Source organism: Panthera leo, chromosome E1 (assembly GCF_018350215.1).
Source record: "Panthera leo isolate Ple1 chromosome E1, P.leo_Ple1_pat1.1, whole genome shotgun sequence".
Lineage (NCBI taxonomy): Eukaryota > Metazoa > Chordata > Mammalia > Carnivora > Felidae > Panthera > Panthera leo.
In genome coordinates, this window is record NC_056692.1 from 23,382,889 (window position 1) to 23,404,715 (window position 21,827).

Consider the following 21,827-nt stretch of genomic DNA (forward strand, 5'->3'; position numbering starts at 1 on the left):
ATGGATGGAAGACCTAAACATAAGACAGCAAGCCATCAAAATTCTAAATAAGAAAGGGAGTAAAAACCTCTTTGACCTTGGCTGCAGCAACTTCTTACTCAACAGGTCTCCAGAGGCAAGGGAAACAAAAGCAAAAATGAACTACTTGAGGGCGCCTGGGTGGCTCAGTCGGTTGAGCGTCCTACTTCAGCTCAGGTCACGATCTCACGGTTCGTGAGTTCGAGCCCCGCGTCAGGCTCTGGGCTGATGGCTCAGAGGCTGGAGCCTGCTTCGGATTCTGTGTCTCCCTCTCTCTCTGCCCCTCCCCTATTCATGCTCTGTCTCTCTCTGTCTCAAAAATAAATAAACATTAAAAAAAAATTAAAAAAAAATTTAAAAAAATGAACTACTGGGACCTCATCAAAACAAAAAGCTTCTGCACAACAAAAGAAACAATCAGCAAAACTAAAAGGCAACCAACGGAATGGGAGAAGATATTTGCAAATGACATAACAGATAAAGGGTTAGTATCCAAAATCTATAGAGAACTTATCAAACTCAACACCCAAAAAACAAATAATCCAGTGAAGAAATGGGCAAAAGACATGAATAGACACTTCTCCAAAGAAGATATCCAGATGCCAACCAACACATGAAAAAATGCTCAACATCACTCATCATCAGGGAAATACAAATCAAAACCACAATGAGATACCACCTGACACCTGTCAGAATGGCTAACATTAACAACTCAGGCAACAACAGATGTTGGTGAGGATGTGGAGAAAGAAGATATCTTTTGCACTGCTGGTGGGAATACAAACTGGTGCAGCCACTCTGGAAAACAGTATGGAGGTTCCTCAAAAAATTAAAAATAGAACTACCCTATGACCCAGCAATTGCACTAGTAGGTATTTATCCAAGGGATACAGGTGTGCTGTTTCGAAGGGGCACATGCACCCCAATGTTTATAGCAGCACTGTCAACAATAGCCAAAGTATGGAAAGAGCCCAAATGTCCATGGAGTATTACTTGGCAATCAAAAGAATGAAATCTTGCCATTTGCAATAACATGGATAGAACTAGAGGGTATTATGCTAAATGAAATTAGTCAGAGAAAGACAAATATCATATGACTTCACTCATATGAGGAATTTAAGATGCAATACAGGTGAACATAAGGGAAGGGAAACAAAAATAATATAAAAAGGGGGAGGAGGACAAAACATAAGAGACTCTTAAATATAGAGAACAGAGGGTTGCTGGGAGGGTTGTGGGAGGGGGGATGGGCTAAATGGGTAAGGGGTATTAAGGAATCTACTCCTGAAATCATTGTTGCACCACATGCTAACTAAGTTAGGTGTAAATTAAAAGAGAAATTATTTTTAAAAATGGAGGTCCTAGGTAATGTCTTATGGCTAGTGTAATACTAAGGTCAGTTAGATTGGCTTGGAACCCGTTCTGGCTCCTGAGCTCGCACTCAAAAAGGAAAACCAACAACAAACCACTTCTATCTACCCATGGGCCCAACCTCTATACCTCATCTGCAAATATTCCTATAATCTGCAGGAATATGCCAGATTGCACCCTTCTCAAGTACAGAACCCCTTGACTATGCCTTCTTTACTAGCCTAACCCAGGTCTTCATTCCTTTAACCATGTCCTTTGTATATTTTCATTACACAGAACATCTAAGTATGGTGGAGAGGCATGTTAACAGGTTCCCATTCACTCATTCATTCAACAAACCTCTTTTGCACACTGACTTTGAGCCGGTGTAGTGTGGTGGGTACTGAGGGCTCCAAGATGCCCTGAGGGAGTTCCCAACCTGGCTGGGGAGACAAATTAACAAGTGATTGTAATGCAGTATGTAGGTGTCAGAAGGTAGAGTGGTAGGACAGTGGAAGCAATTCTGTTTAGATAGAAATCAGAGAAGGTCCTTTGAAAGACACTTGACATCATAAAGAATGAGTGACAGTTCACCAGGCAGATGGGGGTGGGAAAGACATTTCACGTTGAGGGACCACAACATGCAAAATGAATGTCCAAATCAATGAGTTCCAGTGTTGTTTCAGCCCAAACCTTCTGTCTTCTGCATGCCTGGGACCCCTGCCTGAACTTCTCTTGCCCTGGTTCTGTAAATCATGATCTGACAGGCTGCAGGGTCCTCAGGTCAAGGTAATGGGTCACTAGCCAGCTGGTGCCTCTGAGGAGTGGACCAGAGTCTGAGAATCAAATATGTGGGCCCCACATCTCAGATGAGCAGAGGTAAGGCGTGGGGTAAGGCATGTGATGTTTACGTTCAGAAACTGCAAAGCCACTAGCCTTGCAAAGTGTCATTATGTCCGCAGGTGGAGGGTAATTTTCTTGTTACTCAAGGACTCTTGATCGGGTGCAAATTGGTGTCTGGGGAATTGCTTTATGACCCAGAGCCAGGCAGCGATAGATAGGAGATGTGGTTTGCTGGGCAGAAGTTTACAAGGCAGGAAATTGCTTCACTGGGTACAACCATTCATAAGAAACACCTCTGGGAAAAGGGAGACTGGGCTCCTGGCAGGTCTGCCCCTGGCCATTTGTTTACATCAGCAACAACCCATGTTCCTGGTTACACAATGTGGCAGCGTCACGTTGAGTGGGGGATCTTTGCCCCATGGAAGAATAAACACATTCCTTACTCGCAATGGAATTAGCAGACCTCACAGGCTTTTCAGTGACTCTCCTGGAGGCCTTAATGTCACAGGAAGGTGACTCTAAACATGATTAGCTATACAACCAAACTTAGTCCAAATTTGGTTGAATTCCGCTTTAAATGTCAGTGCATGTTTAGTGAAGATGCCCCAAAGGTGAAGGGTGGAAAAGTGTGACAATCTTTTGTCAGTCAGTAGCCAAAGCCACACAAGGTTTCTTAGAAACAATTCAGTCACTGGTGTAGGGGTCATTGGTCAATCTTTGGGGAGGAGAGGACAGGGCTGTGGGTTGTTTGGGTATATTTCAAAGCCCATGTTTTCATTGTCCCACCAACTCTTAGCTGAGTTCTAGAGTCCAGAGTTTTTCTGCATTAGAGCCATCAGATCTGCACATGTCATGGGGAGGAAAGATAAGGAGCAGTGGCCAGTGTCTCCAGAACCATGGGGTAGGGGGTCTGTCTGGCAAGTTACTGGAGGCCTCCAACCCAGCACTGCTCATTAGAGGCAAGAATCATGGGGCACCTGGGTGGCTCAGTCAGTTGAGTGTCTGACTCTTGATTTCGGCTCAGGTCATGATCTTGTGAGTCAGGAGTTCAAGCCTCGCACTAGGCTCTGTGCTGATAGCACGGAGCCTGCTTGGGATTGTCTGTCTCCTCTCTCTCTCTCTCTCAAAATACATAAACTTTAAGAAAATGAAGCAAGAGTCACGCCCTGGGCCCTACTCTTCCCCACCGCCTTAGTCACCCCATCTTGGTCCCATCCTGGCCAGGTGAGTTTCAACGGGCTGCTTCGCTTCTCTGAGGCCTCGGGTTCCGTATCTGTGAAATGGGGGACTTAATGTCAATGTGCCACTTAGGGTCACAGCTCTGAAATGAGAATCCGGTGAGACTCTGAATGTCGTCCTCTCAAGTGTGTTCACACACCATTGTCCTAGGGCACTTGGGCATGTGAGGGGACGTGGATGGAGATTTTGTTTTATGTTTCTTACCTTTCTAAGAGGAGCTTCAGATGGTAAACCCGCCATTACCTCTGACTTAGTCCAGAACCTGTTATTTGTGTACCTATGCTTTTGGACAGAACATTCCAGAGCAGGAGCAGTCAAAGGCAGAAGGACCTGGGCCTGCCCCATCTGTGTTTCTTTCAATCACTTCCTTGGAGATTATTCATGTAAATCTGTTTCCCATTTGCAAGTTCTTTTTTTTTTTTTGGTAGTTTTATGGTTTTATTAACACAAATATTACATGCACATAAGCTGTCTGTCTCTTCAATTTCTTTGCTGCGCAGGCTGGCATTGGGATTGGTGGCTCTGATGGCCAGCTAGGCTGCTCTTTCTACAGTAGCTTTGTGGTTCTTGGAGGAGATACTGTGAGCAATCTCTGTACAGTAAGATTTGCTACACATCAGCAGCACTTCAACGTCCTTGACATTGTGAACTAGGAACTTCTGGAAGCCACTGGACAGCCTGTGCTTTGTTTTCTTATTGGTCCTGTAACCAGTGTTGGGCATTAAGATCTGACCCTTGAATCTTCTGCATACCATGTTGTCAATGCCTCTGGGTTTCCACCGGTTGCACTGAATTTTGACATATCAGTCTGAAAGGCACCAGATGAACTTCTTGGCCCTCTGTTGCACAATCTTGGACTTCACTAGAGGTCCGAGAGTGGCCATGATGCCAAGTAGGAGCTGGCTGCCCACCTCCGCAGGTAGCTGAGGAAGAGAGGAGAAAGTGGCATGTGGGGGCTTCGCATTTGCAAGTTCTACAGGGGCCAGACCATGTCCTTCTTGGTCACCATTATACCTCCAGTACCTCATAGGGTGCCTGGTGCATAGTAGGTTCTCTATAAAGACATGTTGAGTGGATAAAAGTTCATCAATGCATGGATGAATAGATAAACGGGTTGCATTTTTTTTTTTTTTATTTAAAAACCATTGGTATACTGAATCCACAACAAACCTACGATGGACTTCGGATCGCCCAGTTTCTACCTCATCAGATAAGCAGTCTGGATTCCTAGTTTCCTTGTATAGATGGAGCAGCTGTGTCAGGGAAAGCAAGGTGGGGCATAGTGCTAAAGCCCACCAAGGGAGTCACAAGGATAGTCATTAGCCCTTTGGGTAATTAGTTCCTTAAGTATCCATGTTACTAGTTGTTTTCCAGCCACCTCAGGATCTCATGCTTCTGTTGCCCGGCCCTGCCCATTCCCTGTGAAGGAGACTGCAAAAAGGTTTAGAGCCACTGTCCCTAGACATTTGGGGAATAGTGTTACAGGCACTCTATCTCCAAATCCTGCTAGAGGAACCAGGACGAACCCAGAGGAGAAAGGATGATCCTATGGGTCAGTCTGGATCAGTGTGTGGCCAGCACAGCATAGGACAAACCCAGGGGAGTGTTTTGGTATCAAGGGTGTGGCAATGCAAGCATGTTAGAGACTCGCTTCAGGATGGCACCCCTGAATGTGGTGCCTGTGTATGGGTCTGATGTCCTAAAAAGCATGCTTCTCACCCCCAGGGTACAGGGCAGTGGGTCAGGGAGTACAAGAAGCTGCAGTAAAAATAGTTCATTTTCCCAGAGCATTGATTTTATTCAGAGATAAGTAAATTGTTTGAGTTTATTTGTTTAAATTCAAGTTAGTTAACATACAGTGTAGTGTTGGTTTCAGGAGTAGAACTCAGTGATTCATCACTTACATACAATACCCAGCATTCCTCCCAACAGGTGTCCCCCTTAGTGCTCATCACCCATTTAGCCCATCCCCCCCCCATGTCCCCTCCAGCAACCCTCAGAACCCTTTGTTCTCTGTATTTAAGAGTCTCTTATGGTTGTCTGCCTCTCTATTTTTATCTTATTTTTCCTTTCCTTCCCCTATGTTCATCTGCTTTGTTTCTTAAATTCCACGGATGAGTGAAATCATATGATAGTTGTCTTTCTCTGACTTATTTCCTTTAGCATAATACACTCTAGTTCCAACCACATTGTTGAAAATGGCAAGATTTCATTCTTTTTGATGGCTGAGTGAATATTCCATTGTGTGTGTGTGTGTGTGTGTGTGTGTGTGTGTGTGTATCACATCTTCTTTGTCCATTCATCAGTTGATGAACATTTGGGCTGTTTCCATACTATGGCTATCATTGATAATACTGCTTATAAACATTGGGGTGTCTGGGCCCATTCAAATCGGTATTTTCATATCCTTCAAGTAAATACTTAGTAGTGCAATTGCTGGGTCATAGGGTAGTTCTATTTTTAATTTTTTGAGGAACCTCCACACTGTTTTCCAGAGCGGCTGCACCAGTTTGCATTCACACCAATAATGCAAAAGTGTTCCCTTTTCTCTGCATCTTTGCCAACACTTGTTGTTTCCTGAGTTGTTCATTTTAGCCATTCTGACAGGTGTGAGGTGGTACAGAGATAAGTAATTTTAACTGCATTTTTATATAAAAGCAAATGCATGAACATGATAGAAAATACAAAATTTACACACATTTTTAAAATAAAATACGGGGCTTCAGAGAAATCTCCCATTTGCAGTGATCTAAAACCACAGGCCCCTTGAGAAACACAAATTCAATCTTCTCTGGCATTAATGGTACTTCAGTAGAAAAGTTTCAGAAGCACCGGCCTGAAAGAGCCATGCAGAAAATACCACCCATTGACAGTGTCCCCACCTTCCATGCATGATGCTAGACCCTTACTCCATGCAGGGAAGGTCCCCTTGATGAGACAAAGGCATCGGTACAGCAACAGCTTCTCACTTCATCTGGGCTGACCCTTGGATCCCAAGAGATCAACTTGCTGTCCTTCTTCTCCCAGGTTGTCTGAGACATAAGTTTGAGAGGAGAGGAGTTACATTCCTTTTGTCATTTGCTGTATTTCCCGTGGCTAGTACAGCGCTCAGCACAGACGAAGCACTCAGTTAAGGTGGGTTAGGATGAACTCAACTCCAGACACCTGCACCTCCTCCTTCCTTCCTCCTGAGGGCAGTGGCAGCTCTGGTCTCCGATCCCTAGGGAGCCCAAAGCAAACAGCACGGGGCCCATCTAACAGCAAGTGCAGCTCTAGCTGGGACGTGGTGAGGAGGGTTGGGGGAGGGGGGGCAACTTACACTTCCTTTGTTCCCAGGCTAACAGCTTAAGAAATTCTTTCCAGAGACACTAGTTTTTTACTTTTATTCACATTTTTGAGCCGAGGACGCTGAGATGACAAAGGAAAAAGGCTAGACAGGCAGATAGTGAGTTAGCAGCTCTGCTCTGAGTATGCAGAGATCCATAGTGAATGGGATCTGAGTCTGGGGTTACCAGCAGTAAGTTTACTCTTTGGCAAACTATGGCTGCCCAAGCAGATTCCCTGGGGGCCCCCAGCTCTAGCTCCTTCCTGAGACCTCCTGCCTAGTGAAGTTCCTCTGGGTCTCCCTGGCATAAGTCCCCCCTGAAAGTGGGAATGGTGTCTAAACAATCTTTGTGCCCCTTACTGGTTAGTGGAGGCTCTGCACATAAGATACCCCCAATAAATATTTACTGGTGATGAGAATGATGACAACTTACCAAATAGTTATGAGTCATTTAGCGAAGTTGTATTCTGTGCAGTCTGCTGGGCCTAGAGTTTCAATGACAAATAAGAAACAATCTCTTCCCTCAGGGGGCTCTTGGCTCAGCAGGGAAAGTTGCCTTCTCAGACAGTATGAGTGCTGCCTGCTCTCTAGCCAGTGGACCCAGTAGCTAACGTGAAAACTTCTAAAGCCTCTGAGGTGGGCTTGGCCTCCCACAGCCGAAATCATGGGGGGCCAAAGGGAGGATGGCGTTAAAGGGGAACTTTCACAATCACAGGAATGCCCAGAGTGGGTGGGCTGGAGGGTGACCTTCCCATCACCCCGTAGGAAAGTGAGGCCAGGCTAACACCTGTTGAGACAGGTAACTCCCATTTGCCCATTGTCCTGTGTTTGCAGAGGAGAAGCAGAGAACTCTGGGGAGGAAGGGGATGGGTCACAAGCAGGTGAGCCTGCTTTGGCTGGCACCAAGGCATCAGCACTGAGGTAGGGGGGCCATCCCAGGAGGATGTATAACTCCAGCTTTCCAGGTCTTACCGCAAACAAGCTGTTTCTCGAGATCATGACCTGAGCAGAAGTCGGCCGCTTAACTGACTGAGCCACCCAGGCGCCCCAGACAAGCTGTTTCTCAAGCACAACATTGGGGGGAGGGGGAGGGAAGCAGGTAGGTGGGGACAGACTGGAGAGGGGCACTGGGGGGAGGTAGGAATCTAGCACAAGTGTGCACATTAGGTTGTAGAGATATAAGAGTTCAGGAGGGAGGGAGAATGGGAGGAGGGGAGAAAGAGGGAGACGGAAGCTAATGTTGTATGGGATATTGAGTTGATTAATAATAATGCTTGATCTCTTGTATCATTCCCTGTGGCCCAGGGCCTGAAAGGTCTTAGCTGTGCTTTGGAATGCAGTGAAATCCTGAGGCAAGCCCAGAGAGCCAGCCCAGTGGAAACACTGTCTTACCCAGGTGTCTACTCTCTAGAAGTTTCTCCTCCATCCCCAGAGTTCCTCACCCAGTGCATTTCATTGCTTGGGAGAAGGGGCCGGTGGGCAGTGTGTCTGGTCACAGCTATAGCTTCTGAGTCAGGAGCACAGCAGAGGAAGAGCAAACTATCCACTGGCGCTGCTTTGGTGGTGGAGGGGAGATGGGGAAGAGGAGACTCTAAGCAGGAGGGGCAGGCCCATGGCCATGAAGCATCAGTGCTGCCTTTAGATGCCTCTTTCTCCCTTCAGGTCTTTCCCTGCCATTCATTCTTACCTGATCCCACTTGAATAAAAACCTCGCCCAGGGGAAGCAGCACACTGCAATCCGCCCTGCACCACACCCCAGTAGACCACCTGGAGGAGAGGAGACTAGGTATTTCCTTCTAGGTGGGAGGCCTCCTCTGGACTCTGGCCCCAGTCTGCATTCTGCTCCTGGGTGAGACTGCAGGCTCAGCAGGACTTGAAAATATCCCCGCCTGAGGACCCCTGGAGCATGCCTCCTTCCTCCCGCTTCCCCCAACACATCAAATACAGCAGACCTGGGTGGGAGGGTGGAGTTAACAAACACAGCTAGGCTTGGGGGAGGCTTGCAGGCCTCTCCTTCACACTCCCAACTCCAGCCGGAGGAAATCCTGCCCCCACCCCTCCCGGGACTTCAAAGCCAGCTGTTTGTTTGCCTGGCTACAGAGCAGCAACAATGCTTTCCCTTTTGACCTAAGAAAGCATCCCTCCATGTTGCAAGAAGACTACCTGGCGGGGGGGGGGGGGGGGGGGGGGGGGGGGGGGGGGGGGGGGCAGCCTAGAGCACAGGACCCTGCTAACAGGGCTGTGAGGTGGGCATTCCTGTCAGCCTGCCCTGCCAGTATAAGACCAGAGAATGTGTTGAGAAGGCCTGATAGGAACTGTGTCCCCAGACCCCTGGATACACCTCTGGAAAGACTGCCCCAGCCAGGACTCAGTTCAGAGAGGGCAGGTTCCAACCCATCACAGGATGGTGTAACTGGCCACAAGAATGTACCGGGGAATGGAGACCACAACCCCATGTACTACCTGCTCCCTTGAAGGCTACCCTTGGTTCCAGGAACTGCTCACCACAAAAATGGTTGTATGGTATGTGTGCTTGTCCATGTCAGGTGTATGTGTGTCCATGGGCATATGTGTGTACAGGAATGTGCATATCCCAGTGATCCCAGACACCAGCATACGGTTCTCGAGGAACCATGCCCTTGACTTACATTCTGAAAACAAACTTTCATGCTTGATCTGAATGCAAGAGCAGAGAATGGTATATGAGAAGCAGTACATTAATCCAGCCAATCAGCTCAAGAAATGGAGAAACCAATCTTAGGACTTACTTAGGCCTTATTTAGCCTTCAACTTACTTCTGCCAGGTCAATGATACACTCATATTTTCAGGGATCCTCAAAGAGGCATGAAAAGTCATCCCAGGTTGTAGCATCCAGCATGCAGTTAGACCTTTAACAAGATTTTTTGGTAATGATGATGATGATTTTTCCCTGAAGAATGCCCCCCCCCCCCACATTCTCTATCCCACGCAGAAGAGGATACTGAGAGCATCTAGGCTCTTTCTGAAGAGATGGCCCCACAAGAGACACACTGTAGTGTAGGGGAAGGTGTGTGGACACTAAAGTCACCAACTGCTGGGTTCACATCCTAATTGTGTCACTTATTCCCTGCATGACCCTGAGAATACAATTTAACACTCTGATCTTACATTTCTTCATCTATAAAGAGACTGAAGCCTATCAGAAGACTCTACCTTCAAAAAGGAATATTGCTGGTGATTATCATAAGAGGAGATTATTTGGAGAAGGACAGCCTTGGGGCAGGAACCCAGGTCTGGGCTGCAGGTCCCACACATGTGATGTCCTTGGTAGCTCCCTTCACAGTGTAGAGACACAGGACCCATGGTAGTTTAGAGCGCAGACATCACTGCTGGACTGCTGGAGTCCAACCCCACCTACCACTTTCAGCTGCTTGACCTTGCACAAGCACTTAATTTCTGTGCCTCAGTTGCCTCATCTGTAAAACAATGCTAATAACAGTCTCTACCACAAAGGACTGTTGCCCAGACAAAATGAGTTAATGCATATGAAGTACTTAGAAAATGGATGGCACATCGTAAGTGCCATGTAATGTTTGCAATTTTTATTATTGGAATGCCAATACTGGATTCACATAACACTGTCCTTGTAAATACTGTTCAGGAGAAATTACAAATATTTGGTGAAGATGAGAAGCATGTGTCAGAGTAGGAGAAGGCGTATTGATTTACAAGTATGGATTGTGAGCAAGACAGGGGCAAGGCAGATTTGGGCAGCTAGGATTTCAGTCTCAAAAGCAAACCCTGAATTCATTTGTGTTAGTCAGATAGAAGGATGGATGGTAACCCCACTAAGCCAGGTAGTATAAAGCTGAGCAGAGAACTCTGTCTCCTGCTGTCCCCTCCCTTCCTGGGGTTCTTCTATCATCTCTTAAGAATGGTTTAAAAACCATGAGCTTCCTGGTTTCACATAAGAAATTTAAGTTTAATTCTATGGCAAAAATCTCAAAGTACCAATGCTCTGAAATTTGAGTTTTATCCTGTCTCAGAACAGCAGCACCAAATGACTTCACCTACCCCTGACTGATCAGGTGTTTGCCAGTAACCTGTCGGCAGCCTCCAAGCTGCACATTTTTCCCCTTTTGTCTCTGTAACAGAATAGATTTCTGTCCTACTTTCTCCCTACAGACCTTGCCCTGACCTAGAGAGCTCGGAAGTGCTTCAGGAAAGGATATGGGGGATGGAATGGGGAAAAAGCCAAATAAGCCACCATGGCTCCTAGCCTGAATTAGTAGGCAATGCAGGACAACCTCTTTGCATTCCCCAAGTCCAGATCTCACTCTACACAAGGCATGCTTTATCACATTTATAGATGGCTGGTTATGAAGTAGGAACACAAATGACTAAATTTAATGAGAATATGCATATATATATATATATATATATATATATATATATATATTTCTTCTTTGGGGGCTTTTTTCTTCTCTTTTTAACAAATAACAGATTTCCAGAAATGTAATTCAAATGAAAAACATATGGGTTTAGTTAACCCTAAACTTAAGTCAACAATGTGCCATAGTTGTTGAGAAGACAAAAATCTAGAGTGCATCAATAGAAGCAACTGTGTCCAGATCATGTGACATAAGAGCCCAGCCATGTTTGCAATCAGACCCCACCTTAAAATCTGGCCATCACTTTTCTTTTCTTTTTTCTTTTCTTTCTTTCCTTTCCTTTCCTTTCCTTTCCTTTCCTTTCCTTTCCTTTTCTTTTCCTTTTTTAAGTTTATTTACTTTGAGAGAAAGAAAGATAGCAAGCTGGGGCGGGGCAGAGAGGGAGAGAGAGAGAATCCCAAGCAGACTCCACTGCCAGCACAGAGCCCGATGTGGGGCTCGAACTCATGAACTATGAGATCATGTCCCAAGCCGAAATCTAGAGTTGTTCACTTAACTGACTGAGCCACCCAAGTGCCCCACTGGCCATCACTTTTCAAGAGAGGTATTGACCAACTGAAAAGCATTGAGAAGAGAATAATCAGAATAGTGAAAGGTCTGGAAACTCTCATTCAGACAACAGCAAACATCCTAGAGATGAGTAGTCTCACAGGGAAGATCTAATGAGAACATATACTTGAAGAGGTGTTATGTAGAGGAGAAAACACATTGCTCTCTGGACCAGTGGACAGATTGTGGATCCACATGAGAATTATTTAACTGTTTGTCAATGAGGAAACCCTACCCTAGCAGTTGGTGAAGGCTGGAGGATGATCTTGCTGGGATGTGGTACAGAGATAACTACATTCAATAGGAGGTTGCATAAGATAAGCCATTCAACTGTAAGAGTCTGTGAGTTTATATTTTTAAAAAAGTTGTAAGTAGGCCAAGTCTTCTGTTTAGGCAAAACAGAATATCTGCCTAACACTCCCACTATTAGAGTCATTTAACTGGGTAAAGCCATTGTTTGTTCTGAAATATCTCTTTTTTCTTTTCTTTCCTTTTCTTTTCCTTTCTTGTTATTTTGAGAGAGATAGAGAGCAATTGAGGGAGGGGAAGAGAGAGAGGGAGACAGAATTCCAAGCAGGCTCTGAGCTGTCAGCACAGAGTCCAATGTGGGGACTCAAACTCATGAACTGTGAGATCATGACCTGAGCTGAAATCAAGAGTTGGCACTTAACTGACTGAGCCACCCAGGCATCGCTGAAATATCTCTCTTAAAGTGAAATATGTTATCTAAGAAGCATGACACATTAGCACAGATAGCTAATTAGAGGGAAGTTTGGAATCATGGAAATAGCATTCAACTATGAATGATATTGAATAGCATTCAACTATGAATCAGATGATTGTGGTTTGAACCTTCCACTTATTATCTATGTGGTCTTAAGCAAGTTATTTACCTCTTTGAGTCTCTGTTTCTTCATCTATTAAATGATAATAAAAATGCATATTATCAAGTACCAAAGGCATATACATTTTGCTGGTACAGATCTAGCAGGCACAGCATAGCTCCAGAGCCAATAATTCTGGTGACATATCATAATTAAGATAACATGTTCCTTTAATAACAGCTATCAACTTTCACCACTTTCATTCATATTTTAGCAGCTATCCCAGGCAATGCAATAAGGCAAGAAAAGAAATAAAGGGTATAATGATTGGAAAGTAAAAAATAAAATTACTGCTATTTGTTGACAATGTGATTGTCTTCATAGAAAATCCAAGAGAATTTATACACAAATTATTGTAACTATTACAAGAATTGTGCAAGGTTGCTGAATTCGTACTCATCATATCAAAAAAATCAAAAGCATTCTTATACACCTGCAAAAACTAATTAGGAATTGTAATCTTTTTTTTTTTTTTTTTTTTTTATTATTTATTTTTGGGACAGAGAGAGACAGAGCATGAACGGGGGAGGGGCAGAGAGAGCGAGGGAGACACAGAATCGGAAACAGGCTCCAGGCTCCGAGCCATCAGCCCAGAGCCCGACGCGGGGCTCGAACTCACGGACCGCGAGATCGTGACCTGGCTGAAGTCGGACGCTTAACCGACTGCGCCACCCAGGCGCCCCCGGAATTGTAATCTTTAAGAGTTCCTGTCACTATATGCACAAAAACTAAAAAGTATATTGTTATTAGCAATGGATCTAATAAAATTATGTTGACCCAAATGGACAAATTATAAAACTTTGACAGTCAGAAGGCCTCAAAACAAATAGAGCAGTATACCATGTTCATCGATGGAATACACAATATTATTTTTTAAATCCCAAATTACTCTATAAATTCAACATAGTTCCAATAACAATCCCAATTTGGCCATATCTGTGCATAGAGAACTTTCAAGCTAATCTGAAAATATGATAGAAAAGAGCCAAGAATAGTAAAGACAATTTTGAAGAAGAAGGAGGCATTTTGCTTTACCACAAGTGAAAACTTTTTAATAAGGCCATAGTAATTAAAATGATGTGATTCTGACACAGAGAGAGATAAGTAACTCCAATGGAATGGAATAGAAAGCTCAGAAATAGACCCACACATTTAAGAATTTGGCATTTACAGCAATGGTATCACAAATCACTGAGAAAATGATGGACAATTCAACAAATGGTGCCAAAATAATTGATTATCAATATGGAAAATTAAAATAATATTATCTTCTTACCTTACACTGTCTATAAAGCACAGCTGAAAGCTTTGATGTGAAAAAAGCAAAATTTTAAAGCTCTTAGAAGAAAATATTGGAGCATAGTTTTGTGCCCTTGGAGTAGGGCAAGATTTCTTAGGTAAGATCCTAAAAACACAATAGTTTAAAGAATAAATTTGAGTATGTTAAAATATAAATTTAATATATTAACTGTGTTTAATATATTAATTATATTGAACTGGGAAAAAAATCCACAACAAACAAAGTTAAAAGTCAAGCCCAGGGTGGGAGAACATCTTTACAATGAATATTACTAACAAAGGGTAAGTTCCAGATTATTTAAGAAATTCTAACAAATCCACTTTTTAAAAAAGGATCAACAACCTAAGAGAAAAATATGCAAAACATATGAACAAGAAAGTCACAGGAAAGGAAACGCAATGGGCAAAAAACATATGTAAAGGTACTTGACCTCACTGGTATTTTGAGAAATGCAACTTAAAATCATAATAAGAGTGACTTCCAGGTAAAGATACCAGGTTGATATTTGTGAAGAATATCATGATTAGATGGAAATCTTTAAAAAGCCAGTAGGTTCCCAGATGTCCTTCCTTGCTTGATGCAGCCAGAACTTTGAAGAAAATAAAACAAAGAGTCCTTGGAAAACAAAACAGCAGACAAACGTGAGGGACGGTAATTATACAGAGAACATGAGGATTAAGTGAATGTTCATATACCAAATGCTGATGAAGTGAAGGGACCCTATACCCTCCAGGAAAAGATTGGGAAATGCTTCTCTAAGGATTCTGACTGGTCCAAGTGGAAAAGCTTAACACTTCTGACATCAGGGGCTCCCCCAAGGACATGACCCAGCCACATAACCCTACAGTGAGCCCCATAATCTCAAACTCAGAGCTCTCAGTTTTTTAGTGCCCCATGTTTATATATTAGTGAGCATCTGGGGATCACCAGACTACTAAGGAAGACCTCTACCATAAACAATAGAGATGAAAACAAACACAGAAAAAAGCAACCTGGAGAAAACAGGTTCTAAGTAGGAAAAGGAAACTAAAGACAAATAAACAAAATCTGAACAAATTAAAAAAGATTATTATTCTTAGGTAAGAGTAGATATTACTACATCCATAAAACAAGAGCAAGAAGCTTTGAAATGAACAGTCATGGAATTAAAAAAATGTTAGAAATTTAAAATAAAATAAAGAAATTTAAAATATATATGATAACACCAATGGAAAACTTAATAAGTGGATTGGAAGATAAAGTTGAGAAAATTCCCTGAAAGGTGAATAAAAGACAAAGAGAAAAAAAAAAAAAAAAAAACAAGAGAGAAAATAAAATAAGACCAATCCAGGAAGTCCAACATTTGAACTATAGGAGTTCCAGAGAGAACAGAAAAAATGGAAGAGAAGAAATTCTCAGATAAATAATCCAAGAAAATTTTTCCAGAGGACATGGCTTTCCAGATGGAAAAGGCTCACCAAATGTCCAGCATATTAGACGAAAACAGATCAATCCATCCATACATATTCTTAAACACATAAAACACAGAATAGATTCAAACCAACTTCAGAAAAGTAGTTACTGTGAAAGTATGAGAGGGGAAAAGAGTGGGAAGGAATACAGAGTGAGTTTCAACTAAATCTGTAATGTTTCTTCAAGAAGGAACTGGATATGGCAAAATGTTAATTTTTGTTAAATATGGGTAGTAGTACATGAGTATCTGTAATCTTCTCTCAACTATTCTTATATGTTTCATAATTAAAATATAAATGCGGGGCGCCTGGGTGGCTCAGTCGGTTGAGCGCCGACTTCGGCTCAGGTCACGATCTCGTGGTCCGTGAGTTCGAGCCCCGCATCAGGCCCCTGTGCTGACAGCTCAGAGCCCGGAGCCTGTTTCAATTCTGTGTCTCCCTCTCTCTGACCCTCCCCCATTCATGCTCTGTCTCTCTCTGTCTCAAAAATAAATAAAACGTTAAAAAAAATTAAAAAAAATATATATATAAATGCAATGAAGCTCAGGAAAATACATAAGAATAATCACAGCAGCCAAAAACTGGAAATAAATTAAATGTCCACCCCAGGAATATAGATAAGTTGTGGTATATTCATATGAGGGATTGTTCAATAAAAAGGAATGAACAACTAATACATGAATAATGTGAATGAATACCAAAGATATCTTAAGAAAGGGAGCCAGGTACAAAAATGTGTATGATTTAACAATAGGCAAAATGAATAGAGGGTGATAGAAGTCAGAATAGCCTAGAGAGAACAGAAGGATTAGGGGATTGAATGGAAAAGATAATAAGGGAACTTTCTGGGTTGATAGAACTGTTCTATACCTTGCTTTGAATAGAAGTTACATGAGTGTATGTAATTATCAAAGCTCACTGAACTGAATACTTACAATCTGTCGTTTTATTTTCTGTAAATTACACTTCAATGATGAATGAATGAATGAATGAATGAATGAATGAAGTGGGAAAAACAGGTGACAAAAGGGAACTTCAAAATTAAATTTTGGGTAGAAACTGGTGGTCTCCACTCTGTGTCCCTTCATGTCCACAATGTAAAAGTCCCAGGTGGGTTTGGAGAGCAAAGGTTTATAGAGAGTGTCTATGTCTCTTTTGTATTTTCATCTTTTTATTTGCTCCAGAATCCACATGTAATGGTACCAGTGTGATGGTCTGCTTCAGAAATCTGGGAAGAGGTAGACAAAAATGCTACAAAGAAAAATCACAGAACTCACATCTCATCTTGGCCAGCCTCCTTCCAATCCTATCTGTGAAGCTCCCTGACAACATTCCTGACCAGGGGTGAGTCAGTCTCATGCCTGAACCTCTGCAGTGACAAAGAGCTCCCTCTTTGGTGCAAACACCAATACCACTAAGTGGCAAACCTTAGTGAGTGCTGTGCCTGGCACCGTTCTCAGCCCTTTTTGTGTATTGACTCATCCCAAGTCAGCTCGTTCTAAATTTGGACAGCTCTACCTGCAGAAAGTTCAGACAGGACTCCCAAATTTCCCTGCTATCTTCATAGGTCTCTTAACTGAGGGGGAATGAGGATTTTCACTTTGGAACGAGTTGCCCATGGAGATGACAGGGGAACAGGGAGTTGGTATTCATTGTGCTACGTGTTTATCTTCATAAGAACATTGTTTCCTGGGCTCTGAAGTAATAGCAGTAGTAATAGGAATAGTTAACATTTATTGAGGCACATGCTCACTTTACTTGCATGTGCCTCATTTAATCCACACAACAACCCTGTTTTTCTATAGACAAGCAACTTGATGCTTTGAAAGTTTAAGTCACTATCTTAAGGCCCCGGAGCTGGTTGCCAGAATTCCAGCCCAGGCTCTCTGACCAGAGGCTGAGCTGTTAAGCATTCCAGTCCTCTTCTGGTACCTCTCTGTGGTCTGAGCAAATTGCCTTCCCCGTTTCCTTAAGTATGAAACAAGAGAGCGGCATTCGAAGACCCTAAAGCCCAGGCCTCACTCCGATAATCTGTGTTCTAAGCTATAGGTGTCTATAATCCTTTCCCATCTGGAATGTGCCCAGCATAACCTTTCCTAGGGCATCCAGCTAACATATGGAGATTAGGAAGAAGGGGAAGATGAAGAGATACATGACCCTATGACCCAGCAATTGCACTACTAGGAATTTATCCAAAGGATACAGGAATGCTGATTTGAAGGGGCACATGCACCCCAATGTTTATAGCAGTGCTATCAACAAGAGCCCAATTATGGAAAGAGCCCGAATGTCCATCAACTGATGAATGGATTAAAAAGATGTATGTATATGTGTATATATATATATATATATATATATATATGTACATATATGTATGAATGGATTAAAAAGATGTGTGTATATGTGTATATATGTACATATATGTACACATACATGTATATGTATATATGTGTACATATACATGTATATATACATGTGTACATATATATGTACACATGTATATATACACATATACATACATCTTTTTAATCCATTCATCATTATATATATATATATATGTGTGTGTGTGTGTGTGTAATGAAATACTACTCGGCAATGAAAAAGAATGAAATCTTGCCATTTGCAACAATGTGGATGGAACTGGAGGCTATTATGCTAAGTGAAATATGTCAGTAAGAGAAAGACAGATATCACATGATTTCACACATATGTGGAATTTGAGAAACTTAGCAGATGATCATAGGGGAAGGAAAGGAAAAATAAAATAAAAACAGAGAGGGAGGCAAACCATAAGAGACTCTTAAATACAGAGAACAAACTGAGGGGTGGGGGGGGGGGCTGGGGAAAATGGGTGATGAACATTAAATAGGGCACTTGTTGGGATGGGCACTGGGTGTTATATGTAAGCAATGAATCACTGGATTCTACTCCTGAAGGCAAGACTACACTGTATGTTAACTAACTTGAGAATTTAAAAAAAAAAAAAGGGTTAAATTCCAAGCTTTTGAAGCCAAAGAGAGAGAGGGATACATGAATGAATGAGTGAACGAATGAAGTGGAATCTAGCATTTTCCTTGCAGAAGGCTGTCCCCAGTCAACTTTTCCTGGAGTGAAAAAAAAAAAAAGAAAAAGAAAAAGAAAAAAGGGTCCTCGTCTTACTTTTTAGTTTCAGTTGCTTTTCACCAGTTGGCTTCAAATCCCAGGGCATGAATAAAGCCAGCTTCAACCCCAGGGCTTTCTCTCAAGGCCCAGCTGTAGGCTAGAAGCAGAAAGTGAATATGCACAGAGTGGCCAATTAGTTCACTGACTGCCCTCATGACCTCTGACCCCTGCTGGGCCACCCCATCCATTAGCTGTCCTCTGCCCCCTCCACACTCCTCTCTCCCAGTTAGAGTCGATGTCGGGCCATTCTCTTTCAGCAAAGAAACATGCTCCCGCATTCAGCCAGCCGCTTCCACTTGCTGTTCTTTTGTCTCCTCCCTCTGTTGCCCTTGTTGCTAACCTGGTCACCACTCCTTGACCCTAGGCTGGGCTCTCTCCCCTCCTGGGAGTGGGGAGGGGCAGTATGCCAAGGCAGGGCTTGCTGGGAGGAAGAAGGCACACTCTTGCTTTTCCTTTCCGCTTGGATTTCAGCCCACAAGCTTTGAGTTTTAATCCTATTCCTCATCGTGAGAGAATCCCTGTAATGCTTTCTCTAGGATGATGATTTCTTTCAAAGGCAAGTGTTTTTGAAGATTTCTGTGAGTTGGGAAGTCAGCAGTATGTTCCTTTGAGATGTTGGCTATTCCTCTATGAGGTTGGGGGGAAAAACTATATGTATAGAATTTCTGTGTATATATATATATTGTATGTATATATATATTATATATATATAATATATATGGTTGATTAAGAGAGAAAAGGCTAGTTCAAGATTATGGGTGTGTGAGTACCTATTTGTGAAATAAGGTAAAGCATCTATCAAAAGAGGAAAGTAAACTAATTTCATTGCACTTGAGAAAAGCCTTCTAAGTGTTCATTGCATCTGCTAATTCTTTAGCCTTCCAGCTCAGAGAGCAAGGGAGCTAGTGGTGAGTTTACTAGAAAAGGCTACGTTTGGGGGAGTCAGACCCATTGCATTGAAATCCACGTCCTCCCACTTGTCAACTGGGTGACTTTTGGTAAAAACGGTGGCTTCCAATTTTCTGAGTGCATTCCATGTGCCGATCACTTTACATACGTCATGTCATTTAACCTCATAATATAAGCAGCAAGGCAGACGTTACTAGCCATCAACCTCTCTGTTGTCCAATAAAGAAATGAAGGCTAAGAGAAATGAAATTATTTGTTCAGGGTTGTATAAATAGTAATTGGCAGGAAAGGAATGGGAGTGAGGTATACATGACCTCAGCATCCTTAAAAGCAGTGCCATACCACCTCCCTGTTACAGCGCACCTGAGTTATTTAAGCTTTATGAGCTTTGGTTTCCACACCTGTGAAGCACCTGATAGTAATGACTAACCAGTCCTGAATGCTTATTATATCCCAGGCATTTTTGTAAATACTGACATGCCATATCTCACTTAATCGTCTCAAAGTTTTTTTTTTTTTTAATGTTTTATTTTTGAGAGAGAGACAGAGCGCAAGCAGGAGAGGGACAGAGAGAGGAGACACAGAATCCGAAGCAGGCTCCAGGCTCCGAGCTGTCAGCACAGAGCCAGGTGCGGGGCTCGAAGCCACAGGGCCATGAGATCATGACCTGAGCCGAAGTTGGTCGCCCAACCGACTGAGGTGCCCCAATCGTCTCAAAGTTCTAAACACAAGAACTGTCTTATTCCCATTTTACAGAGGAGGAAACTGAGGCTTTGAGAGGTTGAGAATCCAGATCGTACACGGCTAATAAGTAGCAGAGCTGGGATTCTATTTTGAGCCTGTTTGGCACCAGGCCCAGGCTCTTTCTTTTTTCTGCTCTAGGATAGTTGCCTCAAGAAGGCCTGCTGACCAAGAAGATAGAGTCTGTACACGAAGAGGGGGCTACAGGAATGTGAGGAAGGAAGAAACGAATCCCAATGGAGAGCAACGCGGCCGGTTTTGTGGGTGGAAATTCACTTTAATGCCGGTAAAGCTCAGAAATACCGCTGTTTTATCAAGTGAGGCACACCCTAATTATGTACTAGTGTTTATGCTGAAGAGGGGGGCAGAGTCCTTGCCATAATGTCTAATAAATAGTAAGGCAGGTGCTGTATCTTATTTATCTTGGTCTTACTCTCCCTTTCCCTTCCCCTGCTAACCCCCATGGCAGCTTGCATAGTGCCTTGCACCATAGTAGATAGAGGTCCCTCTGCCCCTATCTTTCATTCCTTAAATGATAAGTTCCTACCTCAGGAAGGATTTGGTTGGGGCTAAGTGGCTTTCTTGGTTTGGAGGACGCTGCAGTCCCACAGCTGGAAGACCCCATTCCCTCTCCTCTCTCTCCCTGCAGCACCTCTGTCAAGAAGCCCACAGGCTGAATGATGGGGGGCCCGCTGCACCAGCAATGATTTATGGTTCTTTGTTATACAAGCCCTTTCACATTCCTCCCTGTCCTCTTTTTTGCAACCAATTCATCATGACATTTAAATGAAACTTCGGATAGGGAACTCTGGTTCACAGTCCCGAAGACAATCGTTCAGGACACCTGAGCAACAATAGATCTAGTATTCAGATCTATAAAAAGACCACTTCTCCATCAGGATTATTTCAGATTTCCCTGCTTTTCCCAAGGACCCAGGGAAATGCTTTTATTTCTACCTTAAAGAATCCCAGGACTCAGCCTGAACAGTGAAAAGAAAGGGGCCACATGCAGCAAACTGCCTGGGGAGGACAGTGCTCTGTAATTTCCCCATAATTAAAATAACAGAGGCCCCACGGAAGATATGAAAACAGTATTTCAGTCCGGGCTGCAGAATAACTTTGCAAAGGTGCCTCAGAGTTGTTTTACTCAGTGCTCTGGGAACCCCAGCTTTGTTGGGTCAATCAACCATCAAAATGATGATGGCAAAGTGAAGTGAAATTTTCTTGGTTCTTCATTCTATTAATATGTGCTGATGTCACACTAATCAAAGTAAACCCTTTAGCATGGCTGTAGGAGTAAACCAGCAGTGAGCATCTCCTTCTGCTTGTTATCAAGCCTCTATCACTCAGACCACTCATGGCATACCGTATGCTGGCATTATCTTGGCTATGTCAGTACAGTCAGCAGAATTGAGACTTCAATTCTTGAGGAAAAATCACATACACTAACTTTAGTACAAAATCATTGTAAAAAAAAAAAAAGAGCATTTTTAAATGTTTATTTATTTATTTTGAGAGAGAGCACAAGCAGGGGAGGAGCAGAGAAGGAGGGAGAGAGAGAATCCCACGCAGGCTCTGTGCTGTCAGCACAGAGCCCAACGTAAGACTCAGACTCACAAACCATG

At 43.1% G+C, this 21,827-nt stretch overlaps 1 pseudogene; it reads right to left on the bottom strand.

The window, feature by feature from the left end:
- Positions 1 to 3,350: 3,350 nt before the first annotated feature.
- On the bottom strand, positions 3,351 to 4,334 carry LOC122205852 (annotated as a pseudogene).
- Between the last annotated feature and the right edge of the window lie 17,493 nt (positions 4,335 to 21,827).